Source organism: Acipenser ruthenus, chromosome 18, assembly GCF_902713425.1.
Source record: "Acipenser ruthenus chromosome 18, fAciRut3.2 maternal haplotype, whole genome shotgun sequence".
Classification (NCBI taxonomy): domain Eukaryota; kingdom Metazoa; phylum Chordata; class Actinopteri; order Acipenseriformes; family Acipenseridae; genus Acipenser; species Acipenser ruthenus.
The window spans coordinates 6874063-6893192 of NC_081206.1; the positions used below are offsets into that span (position 1 = coordinate 6874063).

General features: G+C 39.4%; 1 protein-coding gene across 2 annotated transcripts in view; it reads left to right on the top strand.

Annotated features, from left to right (window-relative positions):
• Window positions 1-19130, top strand: part of LOC117432482 (nucleolar protein 4-like) — a 76464-nt gene that overhangs the window by 37058 nt on the left and 20276 nt on the right. The gene's annotated exons all lie outside the window — the stretch shown is intronic.

The following is a 19130-nucleotide window of genomic DNA, read 5'->3' on the forward strand; positions in this document are numbered from 1 at the left end:
TATCACAGAAAAGATTCCTAACGCAGGGCGACTCACAGGAGGTAGTGTAAGCAATTTAGTGACAAACCCTTACTGTATTTTCAGAGGAGTGATGAATTAACAGTACGAGTTGAAACAGTACTGCTCATTTTATAAGATCACATAATTCTGCACAGTACAGAGCCTGTAGGCTGAAGCTAGGTAGTGACTGAGTGCCTCTCCATTGATTTGAATGAACTGGAAAGGGCAGAGTGGATTTGGGAGATGTTGGAATAGATTCCTATCAAATGGTCACTGCTGTTTTCTGGTTTCTGATTGGCTTGAGCTCTTGAGCCAGTAAGATCCTATCTCGGAGCCCAGAAGGGGCTGGCCTGGTGGGAGTGGGCAGTTGAGATGTTTGAGGACCAACCACTGATACTTCAAAGCAAATATATTGGATGCCTTGATGCTTTCAAATAAAAGCACTATTTGCATTTTAATTCTATTAAGAAAAATGTCATCAGAGTTCTGTAAAATGCAGAGTAGGTTACCAGCACTTGCCGTATGACTGCGGTAGCTTCCCTGTGTCTACTGCTCACATAGCTTATGTGGATGGTCTTTTCAAGCTAACACAATTATAAAAGCCATCCAAAGAATCTGTCAGATTCAGATTTGAGGTGCAGTGTGAAATGAGTGTTTGTTTGCTTGCTGAATCAAATGGAGCTTGGTGCATATGATTTTGTTATACTTTACAGCACAGCTAAACAGTACAGTAGTGCTAATAGGCTGTACACTCACTACAGATTCATATCCCGGTGACATGGATACAGTTGAGGGCTTACAATTTGGTAAATGTTTACAGCAAGTACCTTCATTAGTGTGAGTTGTTTTCTGTTGAGTTAACTTTGATTTTGGCTTGGGAATCTACTGTGTAAGAGGTCAACTGTGTTGTTGTAATGTCTAAAAAATGGCGGGAAACTGAGCAAGAGGTAAAATGGCAACATAAACAGTTCAAAGGAGAACAATTACTGAAAAATGTACTGGTCATTTGAAATGTCTTAGTTAACTAGTCTCAACACCACACATCACCCCTCTGTTTGTCCTTTCCGGCAGCCAAACCGTAAATCGTTCAGCGTGTGCTCCTAATTTTGAGGACGGTTGTCCGGAGCTGCACTCATGTAGTACAGAGTTGCTTTGTTTCCAAGTGATATAATTTTGAGTAGGAATCAGGTCCCTGGATACAGGGCATGTCATTAAAATCATGTTTAGAGACGATTTAATGTACTGTACAAAAAGTAATGAACAGCACGGTGAGCACGTTGAAGTTGTCATGTGTCATATGGCCTGAGAGTCTGGGTTATATATGTTAAGTGCCCTCATGGGTGCCACTTCAAATAAAAGATTAGCATTTGGTTTGTCATTTTGGTCAGCTATCTGTTCTCTGACAGCAGTAATATCATAAACAATACAATATGACCAATGGGTTAGCTTTATTCTTTGTGTGGTCTAGCAGTGTGCATGGCAAATCCAGCTGGGATCCTCAATGTAATGTAAAAATTGTTCAAACAGTTTTAAATGTTTATTTTCAATTTTGGCAATGAGGAACGAAAGGGAATTAAATATGTAGCGATACATAAAAGAAAAGCTGTTGCTTTTATTGGGGTTGCCATGCCATGCTGTGAAACAATGACACTTTTATAGGGGTGAAATTATTCACAGTTAGGATTGGGCATTTGAAAAAATATGGCAGGATGTAACTTAATGAAAATTTTATTAGAATTAACAATTCTAAAATATTATTAGAATGAACAAGTTCAGTGATTGTAATATATACTGTAAGTATACTATAGATATTGTATTTATTGGGATACTGTACTGTACAGGGGAGTGGTAGTGTCCTGAATGTGGTGTTTCAAATTGTGTTAACGTTCACGGAATCTGACAAAGGCCCTGCCTCTCACTGTAAAGTAATGGTGATTATTGTTCTCTGCAGTTGAATCTGAAGCAGTTTGAGAGTGGTTGGTGGGGGAATGCCATAGACCCACTATAACTTCACCAGGAATCTCTGATCCACCTCTGTGAATCCAAGCACAGGGAGTGCTGCAGACACTGGGATAAGCCTAACTGCTGCCTTTCTGTTTTATGATGGGGTTTGAGTGCTTTAGAGTAAAGGTTGCTTCATAAAGCTAAAAAAAACACTGAAATTTGTACCTCTTGGTATCAGCAGTACTCATGTTTACCCTCTTTAGTGGGAACACTTCAACTGGAATAGGGCTGCCATGATAAGATAAGGAACTTTCAGCACCGCTGGGCAGGTCTTTCAACTCTTGTTTGTTATTTTTTGTTGCTTTATTTTGGATGAGGCTGGCACGATTCTAACCTGTAATAGATTTAGATATAAAGTTGTTTTTTTTTGCTTTTTCGAGTAGGTTGAAACTGGAGTTTTACGACGTTAGCTGCTGGAAATATGGGAGGCTAGAGTAACTACAGTGTGTGGATATGAACCTTGTTTCATCTTCTTGAGAAGTATACTGAAAATCATTATGTGAAAATGTACTCCAAAATATGTCTGCTTTATGTGGAATTTTAATGTGTGATGGTGGGGGTTGATGTTAACCTGGACCATCGAATGACTGGACTTTGAAAATGAATACAAATGTAAAACAAGCTACACTACTGTTACACTACAATAATTCATTTATTTCTTTGCATAAGGTATTTCAGATGTGGATGTGCTGGTAACCGCCCATAGTATTCATTTTGACAAGCCTCTCTCTCAATGACCCCAATAGCAAGGTAAATAGGTATCTAGGTATTGACTAACACAATCAGTCTGGCCAGGAATGGGATGCACTTGATAGGTTGGTTTTATTAGCCAGCTCCTCCCTCTTAGTTGTGATTGGATACTTTCCAGAGGTCAAAAACAATTCAAAATTCAATACAATTGAATACACCCAGGAATAGGAATCCCAGAAGGTAATCCAGGTTTATACTGGACATGTAAATCAGAGAACATCGGCACGTAGTTGAACTGACCAGGGCTGAAAGCTGTACTGATATTAAGAATAAAGGATAGTCAATTTCAATATGGTAAGAATGAGGTTTGTTTGTAGTGTGTGTTGTGTCGAAACAGGTGAAACTGATACTTTGATTGTCTGAAAGACTCTCATTTATAATTTAAATAGAATAATACAGATGGATGCAGTAGCGTCTTCTGCTTACAGTAAATGTACATGCTATGATTTTGCACAGCGATTTTGGATATTCTGTAGTGCACAGTTTCCACCAGTTTACTTGCAACTGTGTCAAGTAAATGGGGAGCTTGGGCAAAATCTTTCTTTTAGTTTTAAAATAATAATTTGTGTATCCTTATTTGAACAGTACAGAACCACGTGACTCAGTACTGACCTTAGAAAGGTGTGCAGTAACATAGTTCAAGTGTGTAATCAGTGCTGTTGTAATGGGACATCATTTCAGTCCAGTGATTCTCAAGGTTCATTCACAGGGGCTTGCCTTGGTCCTTGTGCTTACGTCTGAACATCCTGTTGCTGGTGTGAAGGTGTGTGATTGCTGCTTGTACAGTGAGTGGCATTCAATAAAAAATAGAAGATGACGAATCATTGATGTTTAATACATTAAGATATACCAGCATGCACTGCTGCCCAAAGCACTAGAGACAACCAGAAACCCACCTGACCATTGGGATGCAGGGATGCAAGATCTAAAGCATGCTGTATTCCAGTTAAAATCTGGGACTGTGTTCCTCGAAAGCCTTCCAGTGCTTTTTTTCTACACTCTAATTCTTTTCTTGAACTCCCAATAGTATGTATTTATGTGCTCATGAAAAGCTAGATCTTCCTGCGCTACACAGAACTAAGGATTCGGATCACTGATTCATCACTCACTTGATGTTTAGTATATGTTCAAGCTAGTATACAGTAGCTGTACCCTTGATAATGGTATAAAGAATGCTCTTCAGCTACATGTATTTTAAAGATAAATTCTAAAAGACTTTGTAACATTTTTAACAAATATTTTGACATGATATTAAATATGCAATGTCTTAAATTTGCAAATTCATGAATATTAAAAGCGGACACCAATGATAGACAATAGATCTTTGCTCCTCATAAATCTTTAATATGCTCAATTCTGGAGAAGCAGTTTGGTTATGTTGGTGTACCTAGGGACCATAACAATTCCAGTGGTGTAACGTTAAAGATATTTGGGGTTATTTCTATTGAAGTGCAAATAGCCAACAGTATTCCACAGAGCTTTGATTGAAGCAGGCAGCCTCATGCAGACAAGTTCATTTAAAAAAATAGTCAGAAGCAAGTTTATTAATGTGTTCCTGCAGTGGTTTGATGTAAAAAGACACACATAAGAAAGCATTCATTAGATAGTTATTAGTCACTTTCACACAGAGCAAGACTGTCTTTCGACGGCAGTTAAACCAAATGGTAAATTACCCACACTTGCTATATTGTATTTACAGTGAATTTTGGCATTTGACTCAAACTGCAATCACAGTAACGATGTATCCGTTTATCAACCAGGATTAGATCTCAAACGTAATTTAAAGGGAAATGCGTGATTATGTATTTTAATGGAGTAAGCTGACATTGACAGCATGGCTCATTTGAGAGATAACACCCTCTACAGAAAGTATAGTAGTCCACCTTTTATGAAACGTGAGTAGAATTCTGCGCAGGTCATAGACAATTTAATTTGTGCCAGTAATACTGTAGAGCTAATTACATTTCAGTTCTGACTACCCCCATTAATACATTCAGGATGTTACTGTTTGTATGGATTGACACCTTTCAGAAAAGTCTCAGTGCTTGATTTCCTGGTGTATTCTCTTACTGGTCTGTCTCCACTACCATGCCTTTTACATTATATCTGTGAGCTTGTAAATGTGGATGAGATGTTCCTGTAAGTCATCTTGATATCAAAGTATATACCTAAATAACTAGGCATACTCTTACATAAATGTAACTGTTCAGTCCTGTAGAACGCCCAGGACATAGCTGCTGTAATCTTTAGATGTAAGAAAGGCATTTTAAATCTGGGATATTACAATGCATCTCTTTGTGTGGTGAAGACCAAGTTCACTAAAATGTCCTCGTTTTAGATTTTAATTGCATTAAAAAGAAACCTATCATTCCAGTCAGAAACTGTACAGAACACTTCTTCTGTACAGCTGAAAATAGGATGAGGGGGCGGGGGTCGTCTTCAGTCTTTTATGAATAGGAATCCTTGAGTTTATGAACAACAGAGATACGAGGAATGGCAGCCTTGGTACTGCTCAAGTCAATTAGTCTGTGGTGGAGGTAACAAATGGAATGCAGTCCCCATGAAGCTGAAAGTCTCTGAGTGGCTGGATCTGCCCCTGCCTTGTGTAAAGGAATTAATAAAAGAACAAAGGTCAGAGAGACACAGAGTGTAGGCTGTGCCACCAAGGGCGTGCTTCCATTAACTTGTGCCTACAAAATACAACACACAGACTGGATGGCTGAACTGCTGGTTCATGATCAAAGAGTATTTCAGATTTCCTAATAACAGTTGCTCATACTTTTGTATTCACTGATGCTGAGAGTTAAAGCATGATACAGGCTGCATATGATTTTTATATAGCTGGCAATAAAGAGTTTATAAGTGCTGTAGGAATGTTATAAAGTTATAAAGATCATTATCAGCCTGGGCATGTTAATGACGAGGAGAGAACTCACACAAATATTGGACAGAAGTGTTCTAATAGTACACAGCAATTATATGGATTTGAACCTGCTATATCCAGAGCCAAAGGCAAGCTGTAACACCTATTATACACAATCGTTATATTAAGAGTTGGCAGGTTGTATATTTAAATTTTTTGTTCCTAATGAAAAAACTCAGTCCTCAAAATAGCTGTTTTCGTTATCACTGCGTGAAGGGACAGCCTGTCTCTTGGGGGGGAGAGGGGGGAGGGGGAGGGAATTACCATAAGAATCTCAATAAGCCAATTGCCCTGTTACTTGATTTGAATTCACGGTTGTGAATCTTCATTCCAAAATGTGTGAATTTCATCTCTTAAAAAAAAAAAAAAAAAAAATATATATATATATATATATATATATATATATATATATATATATATATATATATATATATATATATATATATTTGTTTTTTAATATTGATTATTCATCCATAAATCTGCAGAGTAGTATAATCAGTAAAGACAAAGAGGTTGATGGTACTGTATATTGGGAAATGACATCTTCTTTTACTTGTACCAGCAGGTACAGGGAGCTTCTCTGTGCCTTGCTGTCAGTGAGGCGTTTCTGTGTACTGCAGACACCCTCATCAATGCATTAAATGCAGACAAACCCAAAATACCCATTAGGGTAGCTGCAAAGCGCTGCCTCCCTGACAGTGAATAGCCTGTTTTAAACTCCTCCTTCTGCACCATTATTGACAAACCACCACCGACCCATCCCCCCTTCCCTATTCCCCCTATCCCAACCCCACACCCAGTCACAGAGTGCTACTGAGATTAGTGACATACTGTACTGCACCAGTGTCACAACAAATACAAATTTGTATTGTTTTTCTTTTCGTTTCTCATGATTTCTAGAACAGTAAAATGATCTGTATGGCATACATCTGTGTCGAATGGAAGTTTAAGTGAACCTACCTTGTTTATTTTCCATGTCAGTGGTGTGCTTGTGGGAAGAAAATCTTGTCACAAACATCTTTCCGGCTAAGTGGAATTGCTCCTGTTTTTTGAACAGGCAAATCAAACCAAAACATTACAGCACCCAAGTCTAACATCTCTCTGGCTCAGTCTTTACAGTTTAAGCAGAAAGCTGGGGGTTTCAAACATACAGGTATTGATTGTTGAGAAGGGTAAACAGACAACATGACAGCCCTGCATGGCTATTTCAGAAAGAACCACAACAAACTTGTTTTTTCAACCCCCATGTATGCTCTGTCATTCCCTCTCCCTTCAAGTGTCACTGAACAGGATGTGCGGCTTAAAACACAACACATTACTGTCCCTCGCTTTCTGCTTTGTTGTAAGTATTCTTGCAATATCTTTTTCAATATAATTGCAATTGTGTTGATATTTTTATAAACACATATCTGGTCATAAATCAGTTCAGACTAGCTGTTTTTTTCCCTTCATAACATCGGCTGCTAAAATCCAACCTGTTCATTCAGAAACATTTCATTGGTTTCCGACTGCACAACAAAGCATAAAACTAGGGAAAGAAATGCATTGTGTTTTAAACCCTACAGCCTGGTCAGTAACACTTTTTAAGATGTGAGATGTAGAGAGCTACAGTACGTCAAGGTTATTTATTTATCTATAACTTCGCTTGATGTTTTAAACTGTAGACCCCGTGCAAACAGGATGTTGCCTCTTGAGGGGCAGTCCTCAAGGATAAAATCAAAATCAAGAATTCTAAAACAGAACCATCACTCTTCTTAGGTCAGGGTTTATTAACTTACTATAGATGTCTCAACTTTTGCAAAAATCTGTCTGTTGCACTGAATTGTGTCACATTGGTTGTGGAATGGTTCCCAGGGACAGGGACTCTTTATAGACAACTTATTTGCACTCAACACATCACAGTCTCTTATTATGCCTAGCCACATGCTGAACAATAAACACATTAATTACTGCATGATTTGGGAATTTCCCCGATTTATGTGTGAGACCACTGTCCATTTTACACTGGGGTCTTTGTGGGTTATTGTGGGGGTTTTCTAGCCCATACCCTCCTTTATCAACTTACCTTAGCCATCACGTCCTTTGTTCCCAATATAAACACCAGTCCTCCCCCCGCAGCGTGCTGCCCAGCACTTAAACTGTTGGCTTTAGCCCTCATCCTGTCTCTTAATCGCTGACCCACTTAAGATAGAGGCTACTCCACACAATCATCAAAAGCCATAACCTGTAAAGACAGATATTAGTGCTGTGGTTTGTTTCACTCAATAGCTCCCACATTAGTTGCTTAAAAATGGCCATTATTTTTGCTGAAGAGTGATTTTTCAGCTTGTTCAGCTCTGTTTATCGTTTTCTTGGAGCTGTTTTCAAATTCCATCGCCCATCATAAAAGACACCATTGTTCAAGGAGCCACCGTTTTCATGTGGAAAGAGGGTGTCAGTAACCCATTTCACTTTAAGCTGTGCCTTTTGTTGAAAACACCTTGACTACTTGTCAGACACTGTTCCGCCGCTGATGAAAAAGCTACAGCTTCTGGAGCTAGTTCCATTCAATTCCCAAGGCTGACCCTCCTAATCTCACAAGGACTAGAACATGCAGTTCAGACATTATCAAGAAGAGAGGCTGGCATTGGAAAGGCTGGGTGAGAGAGTGTCCCTTTCCAAGAATAAAAAGGAATTCTAGGGGTTACCACGTTCTCTCACTTTTGAACAAGGGCCTGGTTGTACAGTAACCCCTTAGCTACACATATGCAACTTCTTTGTGTCCTCTCCACAAGTGCCAGGAATTCATAGCATACTACCAATTTACCATATAACTTTATTAGAGAGACGTTTTAATAGCTGGAACACTTAAAGCACACCACAGGAAAGGAAAGAAACAGCAGTTCTGTAATGATGTTGGCGTCTAAGGTAGCATTATAATGAGGATGAATTCTTGCTGCTGATCATTTTATTTATTCATTTTCTATAAAGACATTTATTTTATTCTGTATCTGAAGAGTCTAAATTAGAAATTAATTTCAAACTGAACTAACTGCCTGGCTTGTAGCAAAATCACATATCCTCTCTTTAACGTGACTGAAAATAAAAATGACCAGTGGTCTTTATTGGGGCTGCAGATTAATTTGAAAAGGACTTTCCAAATGTAATTTCGCGGATGTCTCGCTGTGAACATATTTACAGCAACCAATGTGTCCGCATTTAAACTATACATGTACTGTATATAAACTGAATTGAGTAATTATGCTAATTTTGCAGCATTTATATTTTGTAGATTTTTAATAAAAGCGAAATGAGTGAATATTTCTTGCCAGCAAACATTTAATGTTTTACAGTATATATAATATAAATTAGAATATGTAGGTTTGGATGAATAGCTTGGTGTTGGAGAATGTATAATGTAATGAAAGTCAATGAGTTTAATTGTGGAAAACAATGCAACCAGAGGGCATGTTGTTCTAGCATTTGGATCGCTGGCACTGCCCTTCATTTTCCAGGCTCTTTTGCAGCTACTGTACTGTATGATATCATACACTGTGCATCTCAGAGACAGATTAAACAAGTTACTAGCCTTGGGAGAGGTCCTCATCATGTTTTCCATGTTAGAACAGAAGAATAGAGTGGAAGGAGTTCCTTATACTAACACTAAGAGAAAAATCATAATTGGTCCTGAAGGGGGAACCTGTGCCTTTAAGCGGTATCCTAAAATTAGGCTGGAAAGAGTAGAGGGAGAAGCTTAATAAGTGAAATTACTGCTAAATCACACTGCAGGCACAGTACACACAACCCCATGGATCAGAATGAGGGAGAGAGGCTGAATATTAAACATGATCAAATCCTAATGACATTCCTCGGAGGGGTGCAGACGCGAAATGTCAGTGACCTATATTGAGATTGGAGCGCCTTCCTGCTGAATCTTTTATGGGGAACCAAATTTGGAGCAAATTGAATTTACTGTAGCTAAGAGCTGAAATATTGGGGAGGGATGGTGCAAACCTGTTCCCATCTACATATGCAATAGTCTTTAAATAAAAATTTCAAGTGTGCTGTTTTTAGATGACTTCAATGAAAAAGACACCAGCTGCATCAAAGATGAGAAATATTTCTGCTAAAGATCGCTCTGTCCAGTACAAGAAGGGGCCATTTCCCATGCCTGTTGTTATTTTTCCATTTATATATGTTTTTATTTTGTTTGATAATTCACTGATGTTGAAAATAATGTCTTTAAAAGGTGGACATAAAATATTCTACAATTGAGCATTTACTGTTTTCCAGGTAGACATTTAAATATGTCGAAACATTTGTTGTGTAACTAGAGAAAACGATCAATTTTGAATGTGACAATGCAATTTTTTTCTGCTTTAATAAATATTTAATCGTGAAATATCTTGAAATACCTATTGTTAGACTGTGAAATGCCATGTTCCTCCCGTTTCTCAATACAGAATGATGGCATAGTGTTTGGTAAAAATGGCAAATTGAATGCTGAAAGAACGCCCAGTGCCACAACACGCTGTGCTGTTGGAGGCTATATTATTTTTAATGAGGCATCAAACTAAATGATATCCTTGATCAAACCCTGGCTTTAGTTTCCGTCTCAAATTTGGTGAGTCCTATTTGTGTCTCCAAGCAACTGCAGATCAAAATGTGACTGATGCAGATTTTGTAGGAATCCATTTCGCTGTAAATCCCTGTAATGAGGCAGGCTATTCTATACAGTATCTAGTCCAGCCAGTAGCGTTCTGTGGTATAAACCAACACATGATTTCCTATCCTATGTAAGTGATTGGGAAGGTGCCAGTTTGAAAGGGTTTACACAGATGCCATACAGACAGGAAGAGGGATGTTTTTTGTATAGTGAAGATTCTTGTGAAGAAGCTATTGTACCGCATGCTTTATCATGTGTTAATGCAGCTCACTTTAGTAGAGCATAACACCTACAGTATATTGTTGACCGCCTGTGTGGTATTGAAAACCCTGTGCTTTCATTTCATTCAGTGAAAGCAACTGGACGTGTTTCATTCAGACAAGAAATACACAGGATTAAATATTCCTAAACTCTCCTCAGCCAAAATCTGCTTTTGAAGAATTATTTGTGACGCAAATGAGTCAGTCTGAATAGTTTTTCATACAGTAGATCCTGGAAAACCGCTTATATAGAGGCAAGCGGGAACATTAGGATTGCAACCAAGCATAAAGTCATGCCTTAAACCTAATAGTAATCTTCAGAATGCCCTTGCTGTATTGATGGGATCTTCAGAGGAGCAGATCGATACTCTTCTACACAGAATCGGGGCATAGGCAGGCCCTGCTGTAGATGGTGGTTTGCAGGTTTTGCAGTCCTTTTGTAGACAAATGTTTTGTCATATAATTTAGACATGCTAATTTACAGACTGAAACAGTCCCTGTTTAATGTGACCACCTGCACCTGTACGGTTTTGAATATGCTTTTAATAATACTACCTGGACTGCTTCTCTTGCAAAGCAGGCGTTTCTCAAGTCAGTAACCAGCAGTGTTCGTTTTGGGAGGAGTGCAGGCTGCAGAGAAAGGATCCTATTAGCTCTGTGAAGATAAAAGTCAAGGTTTTCAGGCGAGCAGTAATTTGTAGCTTCTCTTATGGAACTTTTGCATGCAAGGAAGGAGGTGGGGATGGGGGGGGGGGTTGCGTTAAGGCACAAGGCCACACGGGACAGATCTAAGCTGGGAAGGAAAGCGAGTAATCAAAAGTGACAGGGCAAGATGATGAGCTGAGTGTGTTTAATTTCTGTCAGTGGGAGCAGCACGGCCAGAAATAGTTCTTCATCCTCCAGTTAGGGGCTTTGCAATCTGCCTCAGCCCCCACAGCACCGTCTGTCCCCTCGTGATTAGAAACACACTGAATAACAACATTGTTATTTAATTACAAGAGCAGCAGATGAGAACTGAAACGACGCTCATCCTCTTCTATTTAAAACAGTCTTGTTGATAGGTAGTAGGTAGTAGTTTTTTTTGGAAACTACTACAGTTTTGATTATGAACTACAGTATTACATTATAGTGACAACATTTTGTCTGCAGTATTTTATACAAGAAAAAGCAGGCATACTTTTTTTTTTTTTCAAGATCACCAAACCTGAATTCAGTGGGGAAGAGTTGTGGTTCAAGAGAACTAAATTGATGTCAACAGGTTCAATCCTAATGGGCAGCGACCATAAGCACTTCTGTCAGTGTTATCAAATTAGAAAGCACTTTGGAGCTGAACTTTTTAAGAAAGAATAAATAGTTGTGTTATTATAGTTTGAGAACATTTTGATAGATCTTAATAGGTGAGTACTGTGCACTTTTAGCACGGTGTTCCATGCAACACCTAGCATTAGAAGATAAAAGCTCTTAGTGGCAAAGTAATTTGTCTGCTGCAGAGAGGAGCCAGTGCTGCTTGTGTTAGCCATCGTGTGCAGCACTCTCCCTCCCTAATGGAGGGGAAGATGGTCCCTTTTAATGCAGCACGTGTGCCTGCCTCCCTTCCCCCTCACAGTGATGGTGACGGACTCCTCAACAGCGGCCCATTGTTACATTGGAGTGCTATCCAGCCAATGAATGAATGTGCTGCTCTGTGTGCCGGCTCAGCTGTTTCGTGACATTTCGGGGAGGTGGTGCAGTGTTCACTGAAAAGAATATTTGATGCCATGATCTATTCCGAGGGGGGGGGGGGGGGGGCAACTCTTTTTTAATTAACATTAACAAAAAATAGTAGGGAAGGCTGAGGAGGTGAATGTCTTTTAATTACAGTCCTGTTTGTCTCTTCCCCAGAGAGCCATTTCATATTCTAATGAATTATTGGAAATCGTTGGTAAATTGATACCAGAGATTACAAAAAACTGGAGGGGGTACAGCTAAATGGTATTGGCAGGGTTAGAAATTAACAATATTGTGCTACTAGTCAAAGGACTAGTACCTTTTTACATTTGCTAGTCCTGATGTAAACTTACTAGTCCTTATGTGAAGTGCCTAAGTTGGAATCATCAACAGTTGGGGTCCCTAAAAATGGCTTTGATTTTATTTTGCTAAAAAATAAACACTGTTATAAATTTAGATTTACATTTTTTAACAAAGCACCTTTGTAAACGCTCATACAGAACGATCAATCACCTGTTTGGACCTCGTTACTGAGCGACTACTGTACTGTGTGCTGAGAAACTGACACTGACAGCACCAGACGCGATGACAGAGGAAAAAATTCTCTCAGCTGTGTCACCTTGCCGACCACGAAGCTCCGTCTGAAATTGACACCGATGACACAAATAAAATGTTTATTTTATTGTACATTACATGTGTTGCTATTTACAAAAATGCTGGCTAGCTGGCTTATAAATTACTATCTACAATAATTAATAAACTCACGTACACATGCGGTCTTCACTAAAGTCCCAATTTAAAGACAGTTCGTTTCACTGTAGCCCTCGGGATGAAATTGTTAGCTGGGTGGCTTTTTTTTTTTTTTAATGGGAGAAAACCACTTCAGCAAGTACAGTAGAATCTGCCATAACTGACGGACGCTGTATCTACTAGGTTTAGATACTAATGAGAGCATGACAAATAAAAAAGATAAATGAGGGAAACAGATCTTTTCAAGAAAGCTTTTTTAAACGCTGCAGTTCTGTTTGTGAAGCATCCACACTATAATTTGACAGGTCATTTATTTGCACTCTGCAGGACCTTATTTTCCGACATTGGTGCTTGAGCCCTGGAGCGCTCACGGAATCGGACAGGGTCGTAACCCGGTATAAATCTCCACATTTTTGTAAAATTACTTTACACTTACTTCAAAAGATACAACTTGTTTCAGTAAATTCAAATGATATACTTCGCATCAAGCTGTGAAGAGTAATTACATGTTATTTTTTTATCTCTTCAATTTAGGGCACGTCAGAAAACACATAATCAGCAGCGTCCAGGTGTGAAACATTTTACAACAGTACTGTAATATGTACAGTTTGAGGATGCTGTTGTTGCATTCTGCAAGATCTATTCTTAGTCGTGTAATAGACAGCGGTTGGGTGTGAACAGTCCACCTCTGTATTCCCAAGCAGCTGTCTCAAGCACTGTACCTTTTTCAGCTCTTAAAACACAGTAACCCATCTCACCACCAGGGTCAGGATCATCGTTACAGAAGTGCAGCACACAGCACAACACTGTTATACTCGCTAGGCAATGTGATGTCAGTGGGGCTGCTGAAACTCTTAGTAAGTTCAGGATTTCAGTTAAACAAGCTATTCAAATGCCTGTTGCTTTGGGTTGCTTTTCAGAGTGTCTTAAAGAGCTGTTTATAAATGCGGGCAGCTTGTCGTTCTTCTTATAAACAGTATAGAGCAGGGGTCTCAAACTCAATTTACCTGGGGGCCAATGTCAATCTTGAAATCCTCCTGGGGGGCCAGTAACATCATGGGAGATGGAATTCAGAAAAAAAATCTTTCAAAAACAAAGTCCTGAATTAAATGAAATTCAACAGTCTTTACAATTTACTAAATCGAACTTTTTACAATGGTGGTTTTCCCAAAGGTTTTTAGCGTTTGCCAGACACTTGGCAACGCTTCAGCTCTGTAAGTCTGTTGATGTTTGGCCTCAGTGATTCAGCAGTGGAGACCTTCAGGATGGCAGCAAGGTGTGCATCTGTTAGCCTTGAACGGTACTTTGACTTGTTTGCATTCAAAGTGGAAAAAAGTTTCTCGCACATGTATGTGCTGCCAAACAGACACATTATTTTCTTGAACCTTTTGCAAAGCTCTGGGAAGGTAGGGGGTAGCTGCTTGAAGAACTGTGCAAGATCTCCCTGTGCTTCCTTGAATTTGTTCTTCAAAGGAGTGTTGCACTGCAAATCAATTAGCTCCATCTGCAGATCATTTGGAGCTGTTTCCACATCAACAGAAAATGGGTCAGCACACATTAAGAAGGTGTCTCTGTGCCTCCTGAAGTCTGCAAACCGCTGATCAAATTCCTCCAGGAGCAGGTCAAGGATAGCCGCATATTCAGGACCACTGAATCATATATCAGTGCTCTGCTCCTCCAAAAGAGACTTGCATGCTGGGAAATGAGTGAGGTTGTTTTGTGACATTTGACTTTTCCACAGCCTCAGCTTTGTTGTGAATGCCCTCACACTGTCAAACATTGCTGTTACAAGCTGTCCCGGACCTTGTAGCTTCAGATTTAGGATATTCAACTCCTGTGTGATGTCAACAAGGAAAGCAAGATCCATCAACCATTTTGTGTCATCAAATTCGAGCACTGGCATGTTAATCTCCTCCATGAATCTTTTCACCTCCGTTTTTAACTCAAAAAACCTCTTTAAAACGTTCCCTCTACTAAGCCACCGAACCTCTGTGAAGTACAGCAGATCGCCGTATTTTGACTCAACTTCGTCCAAAAATGCACGGAACTGCCGATGCTGCAAACCCCTGGAGCGAATGTAGTTGACGCATTTCACAACAACGGACATAACGTTTTCGAACTTCAAGCATTTGCTGCACAGTGCTTGCTGGTGAATAATGCAGTGCAATGCAACGGGTTGCTCTGCATTTTGCTCTTCCATCTTTCGTTGTACCAGCGCCACCAACCCATTCTTTTTCCCAATCATTGATGGGGCACCGTCTGTGGTAATGCCTGCTAATGCATGCCACGGCAGCCCAGCACGATCAATTGCATCTGAAAGCTGACGAAAGATTTAATTTGCTGTTGTCCGACCACACATTGTGTTCAAACTGAGCAGCTCCTCTGTGACATCAAAAGTATCGTTGACACCCCTGACAAATATCGCTAGTTGTGCACTGTCAACCAAATCGGTACTCTCATCGAGTGCTACAGAGTACGCACTGAATGCCTTGCCTTTCTCGCAGAGTTGTTCGTCAATGTCGTTAGCAAGCTCAACGATGCGTTCTACTACTGTGTTTGCGGAGAGGCTGATGTTACTGAATAGGCTTCTCTTTTCTGGGCACATAATCTCAGAAACCTTCAGGATGCAATCTTTAAGAAATTCACCATCAGTGAACGGCTTCCCAGCTTTAGCGATCATTTCACTCACCGCATAACTTGCCAAAACAGCGGCCTCTGATTCCTTTTTCCCCTTCTGAAAAAGATTTTGCTGTAATGTTAGCCCCTTTCTGAGCTGCAAAGCAGTCTTCTCTCGTTCATCTCCCCGATATTTGTCGTAATGATCTGCATGTTTTGTTGAATAGTGGCGCTTGAGATTATATTCTTTTAAAACAGCAACTTTCTCCTTGCAAATCAGACACGTTGCATTGCTGTTGAACTCAACGAAAAAATAATCAATGGTCCACTTCTCTTGAAATTGCCTATGTTCTTGATCGACTTTTCTCTTTGGCAGAGCCATTGTGCAGCCTTTTTGAATAGAAGAGATTAGATTGGGGTTTTTTGGTTAACGTTAATTCCTCGAAACGTTACCCTACCGTTGTTGTTTCCATGGTAATATTTGTATGGGGAGGCAGTCAGATGCTGAGTGGTTCTGAATAACTTTGACGTTGACTTGATTTGCATACACAATAGTAATATAAAAATCGAGGGCAATGTAGATAAGTCTATCATTGTTAATCGCTATATTCACTTCAGAGCGGTATTAGGTGATGCACAGAGGTTGTTTTGATAGATGATCCTTTACTTTGTATTTTGAAACTCTTGACAGAAAATGTAGGATCGAACAGTGCGGCTCTCTGCAGGCAAGTACAGCTGAATGTACAGCTTCATCAGCCAATCGGACAATGAGCAATGTCTGCGCTGCGCCTTTAGAACATTCTGATGTGGCGGGCCTGATGTAATGATATCAAGGACGATGCTTGGAGGGCCGGTAGGTGGCGCTAGGCGGGCCGGAAGTGGCCCGCGGGCCTTGAGTTTGAGACCCCTGGTATAGAGAGTGTTCAATGAGTGCTAGTACTGCTGGGTCATGGTGCAAGCAGGTTCCTAAAGCTCTTCTTCATTGGGGGTGCTTCTTATTATACAAACCTGCTATTTATGGTGTAATTCCTAAAACGTCCACAGCCTTTACCCTTTACGTCCATTTTTGGCAAGTCTGCAGCTGTTTTAAGGTTGAAAATGATGAAGGAACACCAGGGTACTGTACAGTTAACTAAACATATAGTGTTCTGATCTTTTGATCTGAATAATCCCTCACTTATCTTTTAGCCTGTGGCTTCGGAGCCTGTGATTTGTCGTACATTGCAGTGATTTGCGTATGCTGCCCACAACATCATCTTTTCAGCAAAACAAAAAAATTCTCATGTTTTTTGGGGGGGTTTTTGTAACTGAAAATGCAGGACAATAGCGTCTATTCATTTGAGAAAATTTGAATCGCCCAGTTCTGGACTGATTTTTAAACACACAAAACTACCAGCAAATAAACTGCAAATGGCACAGTGTCTGGTCAGTCTACGTTCTGTAGACATGTAGATTAATTTAGTAGAACCAGGAAAAATGAAAAGATGAATTGTCTGTGTTGATATTGCTTGCTTTATACCAACAAAAGTACTGTACTGTATATATTACAAATTGATTGATAAAAAGTAAAAGCCCAGTGCTTTCTTTTTTATGGTGGCATTTCGCTTGTGGATACTTAACATTGACCACCAGAATTTCCTATTTACTACTTGAATAGCTGCCCAATATGAACATCCCAGTATCAAGCTGAAAGGTGCAGTGTTTTATAAAGTGTAAAGCATAGTGTTTTCTGCTGTGCTCTGTTGTAAAGTCTGAAGGAATACACAGTGTAGAACAGCGTTGGAGCTGAGCCTTGAGGGGGTAAATGGGGGTAACCACTGAACTGAAGGAACATTCATATAGAGTAGTCCTGCTATCCTGGAACTCAACAGAGCAACAAGACTGCTAATAAATCAGTTTAGTGAACCTGGAAAGTAGTATGTCATGGTGCTGTGTGCACACCATGCCCCCCAGATTGTTCTGCTTTCTGAAATCACTGTAAGACCACGTAGGGTCGTCAACAACAGCTTGTTGCTTGCAAAGGCTGCTGGGAGAGACAGTTCTCAAGAACTCAATCTCCCAACAGCTTTTGCAATCATTCCAATCACTGTGTCTCTTAAGTAGACAAACCTTCCAGCAGTATAGTTTTACAATACATTGCAGGTTCATAGTGGATTGAGTTGTGAATGATAGCTCAAGTTGTATGCTGTAGGTAAGCAGTTGAAAGAAGAACGGCTATGCTACTCTACCAGATATGCTACTGTACCAGAGGACCCACAGATGCTGTTTCAAAGAGTTCTAGTAGAAATCTTGGTTTGAGGAAATACACGAGAAGATAATTAGACATTTTTCTTTATTACAATTCTCAGAGGGGGATTTCTTTGCTCTAATTATTTTCCTCCCTTTGAAAGATTTTTTTTTGAAAGTTCTATCTAAATGGGAGAACATGCATTTTAAATTGAATTCACTACAGGGCTTGTTCTGAAATTGCATATTAACTTATTGATCCAGTAGAGTTCAAACAACTTTGAAGTCTTTATTGGAAATATTTAAGTAGGTGTTCTGTATTCCTTTTTATAATTGAAGGTTCCAGTACCGTATTACCTTAAGTAAGTGATGCACAGCTTTGATTCAGCAATGTAGCTGTTCTAATGTTCCTCATATACACGTGCTAACAGTTTGTGCTTGATCAAATTGCTCAAAGTAAGTATATTATACAGCACATCCCTTGATTTAGAAAATGCATTTACTTATTTTTATGTATGTATAAAATCGATTTTGATTTAGCCATTTTAGCTCTACTGTTCAGGTCGAATTAGTGTGTGCTAATGCTCAAATAGCCTCAAGCCTACACTATGTAATAGTGTATTAGACATTCCTGTATCATAATGCATAGGAATGCAGTGCAAACAGCATTCTGTAGGGCATTAAAATGCTGATCTCAAAGAAGCCATTTACATTCACAATGTGAAGTGTCTTTTGTTCAGTGGTTTGGTTTTTGACTTTTAATCCAAATTTGCAATTAAACGGAAGTTTTATAAACAGGACAAATGGTTTGTCAAGACTACCGTATGTTCCAATTTACTGTACCAGTAGTGTATTTTCTGTTTCAATCAATTAATTTAGTAGTATACCATACAGTACATATTAATTTGACGGACAGACATATTTTATGATGTTATCTACTGTATCAAATACAGTATACCATAACTGTACAGTACATATTTGATGGATAGAAATATTCAATGATGCTATCTACTTTATTTGTATTTGATACAGTAGATAGCATCATAACAATCAAATTGACAGATTCAAAAACGTTTATTTTGAAGGAGATTATGTTCATGCTAGGATTTCCCCCCCTTCCTCAATGTGGACTGCACTGAGGGGCTGGAGGGGTTGGGGAGACGCTGGAGACTTGCAGGACTGTAGAGGACGAACACAAGAGGCAGCTACACTGTACGTAACCATCACCCAGGCAGGTCCTGAGGCCTGT